This window comes from Nothoprocta perdicaria, unplaced genomic scaffold (genome assembly GCF_003342845.1).
Source record: "Nothoprocta perdicaria isolate Ctin4 unplaced genomic scaffold, notPer1 scaffold_158, whole genome shotgun sequence".
NCBI classification, from domain to species: domain Eukaryota; kingdom Metazoa; phylum Chordata; class Aves; order Tinamiformes; family Tinamidae; genus Nothoprocta; species Nothoprocta perdicaria.
Window position 1 is genome coordinate 306,609 of NW_020454738.1, and position 6,583 is coordinate 313,191.

Genomic DNA, 6,583 nt, shown 5'->3' on the forward strand with positions numbered 1-6,583 from the left:
ACTTTTCTCCACTTATAAAAAGAATTAAATAAGAATCACAGAATCACAGAATATTCAAGGTTGGAAGGGACCTCTAGAGATCATCTAGTCCAACCTTCCCACTCAAGCAGGRACACCTAGAGCATGTGGCACAGGGYRGYRTCCAGGYRGGTTTTGAAGACCTCCAGAGAAGGAGACTCCTCAACCTCCCTGGGCAGCCTGTTCCACTGCTCTGTCACCCTCACAATAAAGAAGTTCCTCCTCATACAGAGATGGAACTTCCTGTGTTTCAACTTATACCCATTTCCTCTTGTCCTGTCACTGGCTACAAATGAGAAGAGCTTGGCCCCTTCTTCCCTGCATTCCCCCTTCGTGAACTTATACATGTTAATCATATTCCCTCTCAGCCTTCTCTTCTCCAGAGAAAACAGGCCCAGTTCACTCAGTCTCTCTTCATATGAGAGATGTTCCATTCCCTTAAGCATCTTAGTTGCTCTCCACTGGACCCTATCTAGGAGCTCCACATCCCACTTATACTGGGGAGCCCAGAACTGCAACCAGTACTCGAGGTGTGGTCTCACCAGACCTGAGCAGAGGGGCAGAATCACCTCCCTTGAGCTGCTGGCAACATTTCTCCTGATGCAGGCCAGGATCCCATTGGCCTTCTTGGCCACAAGGGCACACTGCTGCTTCATGTTAACTTGGTGTCAACCAGGACTCCCAGGTCCCTCTCCGTGGAGCTGCTTTCCGGCAGGTCGACCCGTAATCTGTACTGGTGCCTGGGGTTATTCCTCCCCAGGTGCAGGACCCTGCACTTGTCCTTGTTGAATCTCATGAGGTTCCTCTCTGCCCAAGTCACCAACCTGTCCAGRTCCCTCTGRATGGCAGCACAGCCCTCCGGAGTGCYGGCCACTCCACCCAGCTTGGTGTCATCTGCAAACTTACTCAGGGTGCACTCCGTGCCCTCCTCCATGTCATTGATGAACAAGTTGAACAGTACTGACCCTTGGAGGACTCCACAAGCCTCTAACTGGACTCGGCTCCATTTATTACCACCCTCTGAGCTCTGCCTTCCAGTCAGTTCTCAATCCACCTCAATGTACACTCATCCAGACTACTCTCCTGGAGCTTCCGTATGAGGATAGTATGGGAGATGGTGTCGAAAGCCTTGCTTAAGTCAAGGTAGACAACATTCATGGCTCTCCCCTCATCCAGCCAGCTAGTCATCCCATCATAGAAGGCCATAAAATTCATCACACATGACTTCCCCCTGGTGAATCCATGCTGACTGCTCCTCAACACCTTCTTCTTCTTCTTCATATGCCTGGAGATTCTCTCTAGGATGAACTGCTCCATCACSTTTCCAGRGACRGAGGTGAGGCTRACCAGCCTKTAAGTGCCCGGCTCCTCCCTCTTGCCCTTTTTGAAGACTGGAGTGATGTTGACTCTCTTCCAGTCCTCGGGCACCTCCCCTGCTCTCCAGGACCTCTCAAAGATGATGGAGAGAGGCTGAGCAATAACCTCAGCCAATTCCCTCAGCACTCTTGGGTGCATCCCATCTGGGCCCATAGGTTTTTGAGTRGCCAGTTTGTCTAAGTGATCCCTAACCCAATCCTTCTCAACCAGCGGAAGGTCTTCCTCTCACCTATTTATATCTCTTTCATCTGAGCCCTGCAGTTCATGGGGAGTGGCCTTAKCAGTAAAGATAGAGGCAAAGAAGGCATTTAGTAACTCTGCTTTCTTGGCATCCTCCATCATGAAGGCTCCCTCCCCATTCAGCAGCACACTAACATTTTCCCTCGTCTTCCTCTTGCTGCTGACATRTTTATAGAAACCCTTCCTGTTGTCCCTGACATCCCTCACCAAGTCTAATTCCACCCGGGCTTTGGTCTTCCTCATTTTGCATCTGCATTCTCYGGCAATTCTGCTTATATTCTTCCCACGTGGTCTGGCCCTTCTTCCACAAGCTGTACRCTCTTTTTCCCTCATTAACTTTGCTTAGCAGCACTTGCCCATCCATACAGGTCTCCTGCCCTGCTTATTTGACTTCTTTCTTGTGGAAATGCACTGATCCTGAGCTTGGAGGAAGTGGCGCTTGAATACTAGCCAGCAATTCTGGACTCCCTTTCCTTCTAGGACCCTGATCCAGGGGACTGCTCCAAAGAGTTCCCTGAAGAGGACAAAGTTGGCTCTCTTGAAGTCCAGGGTAGCTTTCCTACTTCTTGCCCAGCTCCCTCCACGCAGGATCGTGAATTCCAACATCTCATGGTCACTGCAGCCAAGACTGCCCCCAACCCCCACATTTCCCACCAGACCATCTCTGTTTGTTAGTATCAGGTCTAGCAGTRCCCCTCCCCTTGTTGGCTCATCAACCACTTGCATCAAGAAGTTATCTGCAATGTTCTGCAGGAACCTCCTGGACTGTCTGTTCCTGGCTGTGTGGTTTTCCCTGCAGATATCAGGGTGGTTGAAGACATTTAATTTTGTCTACCTGGAATACACGGAGACCCTGAGGCATGTTCTCACAAGAGACTGCAGCTGAAATGATCTGAAATCATTTGAAATCATTTGAAATCATTTGAAATGATCTAAAAGCTAGGAGATGCTATTTTTATATATTAAGTAAGGATTCTTAATTCTTAAAGGTCATAAAGATGAAGGTAATTCAAAAATGCTCTCAGTGAATGATTACTACTCATAGTTACCCCATAACATGTTATAAAGTTTTTAGGATACAGTCAGAAACCTGCATTTAGTGAAGTCCATGACAATATATTATTTAAATGTAAGTAAGAACAAAGAGTTCAGGACAAATTATTTGGTTGCATTTGTATTATGATGTTGCATCTGTATTATGATACATTATGATGTATCATGACGGTAATATTTTTGATGGGGAAAGAATTTCTCTTTTTGATAAGCACCCCTTAGGAACCTGCCTATTAGTTGAAATTCAATAGAAAAAAAATTGTATACAATTCATTCWTTCTCTTTGAGCCACCCACTCCAAAGCACAGCCCCAACTTTTCAGTAAGTGGACATTATTGAATCATTGACAAAACACTTGCTGTGATTATTTAAAGGAATATCTAGTCCTGAGTGACTCCAAGAAGCATGAGTGTATGTTTGAGAAGTTTGGTTTTCTGTCTTGGTTTCCCTTTTCAGGAAAGAACCTGAAATACTCTGTCTTAAAATCCTTTCTCACTCTATTTCTTAATGTTTATGTAATGCATTATACCATTTTCAATTTCAAATACTACCCTGAGAAGAATAATTTCCTTGGMTAGATTTTAGAAGTCATTTGAATAGAGATGCTTTAAAGTTCTTAGAATAATGTTAACTTTAATCCCACATTTACTTTCATTCAAAAATGAAAGTAAATATTATTGATATTATTGATTGTTAGTGAAAGCAAACAAAATACATTCAAATACAAGAGTATTTCAGAGCTAAGTACCATCTAAAATAATAAAATGTATGACAAAGAAGAAGTGTATTTATTGCTGTTAGAAATACAGACTTAAATACAGAGTTAGAAAATATGGCATCTTCCTAAATTGTCCTTAAAATTCAGTTGCATTCCCTATTTCCAGAGGGACCTGGACAGACTGGAGGACTGGGCGGCGAGAAACCTCATGAGGTTCAACAGGGGCAAGTGCAGGGTCCTGCACTTGGGGAGGAATAACCCTGGACACCAGTACAGATTAGGSGTGGACCTGCTGGAGAGCAGTCCCGCAGAGAGGGACCTGGGTGTCATGGTGGACGACAAGTTGACCATGAGGCAGCAGTGTGCCCTGGTGGCCAAGAAGGCCAACGGGATCCTGGGGTGCATTAAGAAAAGCGTCTCCAGCAGGTCGAGGGAAGTGATCATCCCCCTCTACTCAGCCCTGGTGAGGCCACATCTGGAGTACTGCGTCCAGTTCTGGGCTCCCCAGTACAAGAGGGATGTGGAGCTGCTGGAGAGAGTCCAGCGCAGGGCTACCAGGATGATCAGAGGCCTGGAACATCTGCCCTATGAGCAAAGGCTGAGAGAGCTGGGTCTGTTCAACCTGGAGAAGAGGAGGCTGAGGGGGGACCTGATCAGCGTGTATAAATACCTCAAGGGAGGCAGTGAGGAGGAGGGGGGCGGCCTCCTTTCAGGGGTGGTCAGGGATAGGACTAGAGGAAATGGCTTCAAACTGAAGCATCGGAAGTTCCACAGGAACTTAAGGAAGCATTTCTTCACTGTGAGGGTGACAAAGCACTGGAACAGGCTGCCCAGAGAGGTTGTGGAGTCTCCTTCTTTGGAGATCTTTAAAASCCGCTTGGATGCAGCCCTGTGCCACGTGCTCTAGGTGACCCTGCTTGAGCAGGGGGGTTGGACTCGATGACCTCTGAGGTCCCTTCCAACCTTCGGCATTCTATGATTCTATGATTCTATTCCACATATGTTTGTCTTCCAACTTCCGAGCAAAGATCACGCTCCTGCAGTCACGTGTACAGTGTGCAGGAGTGCTGACTATCTTCACACAGATGCACGAACACAKCCTGACTCAAGCACTCTCTTAAATGATTCCCGGGCAAAAATATAAAAATACTAATGAATTAAAGCCAAATATACCTTTATAATGTACTACTCATTAACATCACTTTGGCCGGGTGATGTTAATGCTATCCATACATGTGGCAGTCCTAATTTCCAGGGACTTTAAAGCTTCCTCAATGATATAAAAAACAGGCACTTTTCATAGTGGCCAGGGACTGTCTGTAGAATCATCCAACCCAGGCAACAACTTTTGCAGTTGATACAACATATGTGAGACAGTCAAACCTAAAGTTGACTGCAAAGGGCCTTGTACTGAAATATGTACTCATGGACTCTGAATATTGCTTCTAAAGAAAATGATCTGAGATTAACTGCAGATACCTTTGAAACGCTCCTTGGCAGTAAAAAAATGCAAAAAGTCTAATTTAGGGACCTTCAATGTCAATAACAAGGTTAAATAGAGAAATTGATCTCATCTGTGACATAATTCTCAGCATCTACACTTTGATAAAGCTTTTAGACTTAAATCTATGATTTTGATACGGACTCATTATTTATGGTACACTTTGTAGTGGAATTCATAAGGACTAAAAGACTAGTATGACTAGTATGATGAAGACTAGTATTCATAAGGATTAAAAGACTAGTAATACTTCAGAATAATCCTTGTAAGTATGTTCATTTCATGCTCTTTCTGGCTCTTGAACAACCTTCTACTGAAGATAAGATGAGGACATACTCCTCCTTTTCACAAAGTAGTGAAAATGCTAATTAAGAACCATATTTTTTTGCGAGCAACCAGTCTAGGCAAGATGAAAACCAGCATTCACGGCACATGCATTCAGGTTAGTCAAATATGAAACTTATTCTTGATTGCCAGAGGAAAAATATTTCTTAAGTGAGTTCACAGCTGGGTCAAACTGTTTCTTTGTTCTTTTGCTGTAAGGGAAGTTACCCTGAGGGTAACTCTGAGCACAGTCTACACCTGCATCAGCCTGTTGCCCTCGTATCTCCAGCTAAGCACCTCCACAGTGGGGAGACAGCAAAATCACCTGTCCCATGCCAGAGGACCAGCCTGCTACATCAGGTCACATCATGAGGCTACAAGACCATGGAATTGCACTGAAGTGTCACTTGTGGGGCTTGATAACATGATCCATATAATGTGACCCAACACAGTCAGAGGGCAGATCAAACAATTCAGCAATCTGCTGTGTGTCAAGATGTGAACTAGAGAGAGAGGTTTGGGCTTTGTGGATCACAACATAAAGACATTACTTGTCGGTGTAAAGGAGACAGGAAGCAATTGTRGTTGTAAAAGTGTCCCACTCAGTGCCCAAAAATCCCACAGTAAGCTGGAGCAAGTCTAATCCATGGTAGCCGAGGTCTATGGAAATGAATAGCAAGAAGAGCCATAATTAGGACAGGTGAGGAGTGTTATTGTCAAGCTCATCTACCACCTGATTCTGGAAGTTTTATCTGACCACATAACACAACAGCACTTCAAAGTTAGCCTAAGGAAATGCAGGACCTGCTCTRCTTCCTTCACAAATCTGGATCAGGTCCCTAAAATATAAAAATGATCCTTGAAATGGATTGTCATCCCAAATTTCTTGGTGTTAGTGAACATGCCTGAAATGCTGTTTACACAGCGGGAGGCACTTTCACAAAATAAAATCTGTCAGAATATGGAAGCATGGCCCAAACTTTGGATTTTCAGAGCATATAAACATGAAATTTATGTAGGATTCGATTCCACTTGGCATTGAAGATGAAGACAGAGATGATTGCTTGATACAGTCCGATCCCCATTTCATTGCACTATGACRCGCTCACTATTGCTTGCCTTATGTCATTTTTTTCCTGACTTGCCAGTAGGGAAGCAATGTGCCTCTTCATGAACTGAATCACACATCTGGAACCCACAGAGATTTTGCCGCTTCTGGGAACTGCAAAAACAATATTAATTTAAGACCTTTTTTTGACAAAAAAAAAAAAAAAAAGTTCATATTGAAGAGTACTGAATCAGAAAACTTGAAGAAAGAATTAAGGCACTGGACTATTAAAAAAAAAAAAAAA